The sequence below is a fragment of the Mobula birostris genome, chromosome 18, assembly GCF_030028105.1.
Source record: "Mobula birostris isolate sMobBir1 chromosome 18, sMobBir1.hap1, whole genome shotgun sequence".
Classification (NCBI taxonomy): domain Eukaryota; kingdom Metazoa; phylum Chordata; class Chondrichthyes; order Myliobatiformes; family Myliobatidae; genus Mobula; species Mobula birostris.
In genome coordinates, this window is record NC_092387.1 from 4,411,933 (window position 1) to 4,413,113 (window position 1,181).

The 1,181-nt window shown below is 45.5% G+C and overlaps 1 non-coding gene across 1 annotated transcript; it reads right to left on the minus strand.

Moving 5' to 3' along the window:
* Positions 1-431: 431 nt before the first annotated feature.
* trnat-agu (transfer RNA threonine (anticodon AGU)) lies at positions 432-505 on the minus strand. Its single transcript has one exon. It is a non-coding gene; the product is annotated as a tRNA-Thr (tRNA).
* Positions 506-1,181: the final 676 nt, after the last annotated feature.

A 1,181-nucleotide genomic window follows, 5' to 3' on the forward strand; every position in this document is an offset into this window, starting at 1 on the left:
GCCTTGATAGAGTGGATGTGGAGATGATCTTTCCTATGATGGGAGAGCCTAAGACCAGAGGACACAGCCTTTTAGAATGAGATGAGGTAGAATTTCTTTAGCCAAAGTATTGAATTTGTGGAATTTTTTGCCACAGGCCGCTTAATAGGTAGTGGGAGCTTATCCCCACTGCCCGCCCCCACTACTACGAGAGTAAAATGTGCTGTTTTGCTTCAACAACCATCACGGTCTGAGGATGAGCCAGGGGCAGCCCACAACTGCTTCCGGCACCAACATAGCATGTGTGTTACTCTACATTTCAAGTAGGTCTTTGGGAGGAAGGCGGGTCACAAGGAGGAAACCCACGCGGCGACCGGTGGGGGAGGGAGGGCTGTAAACAACTCCTTGGACTGTAAAGATTACACTTCCATTCAAAATGATTTTCGCACAGTAGGCACCGCTGAGATTCGAACTCAGGATCTCCTGTTTACTAGACAGGCGCTTTAACCAACTAAGCCACGGCGCCGGCTGCTAAACTGATGCTTCTCTCAGTATGACCCATTCAAGTCTGGTTCTCTCTTTGATCTGATTTGATGGCGTGATGCGAGAATCTATGTCTGTCTCAACGGACAGAGGTTTGATCCTGACCTCGAATGTTCAAAGTTCAGAGTAAATTTACTATAGGGCACCAGATACCCTGAGATTCATTTTCTTGCGGATATTCATAATAAATGTAAAAAACGCAATATAATTAATGAAAGACCGCATCCAACAGGAAAACAATAAATGTGGAAAAATACAAACTGTACAAATACAAATAAAAAAAACAAATGATAATAATCATAATGATAAAATAAGCAAATATTTCACCTATCACCTGCCGTTTCTCTCTCACCTCCCCCACCTTTTAAATCTATTCCTCGACATTGTTTTTTCTCCAGTCCTGCCGAAGGGTTTCGGCCCGAAATGTCGACTGTACTTTTTTCCATGGAAGCTGGTTGGTCTACTGAGTTCCTCCAGCGTTTTGTGTGCGTTGCTCGGCTCTCCAGCATCTGCAGAGTTGGTAACTGTAAGAGTGATTTGATAACTATTGCTGAACCTGGTGGTCCGGCTCCCTCGCACACCCCGAAGATACGGTGTGGGACTAATTGCCTCTCACTGCAGCTAACTGACGGGCAACAAATCGCGTGCTGGAGGAACTC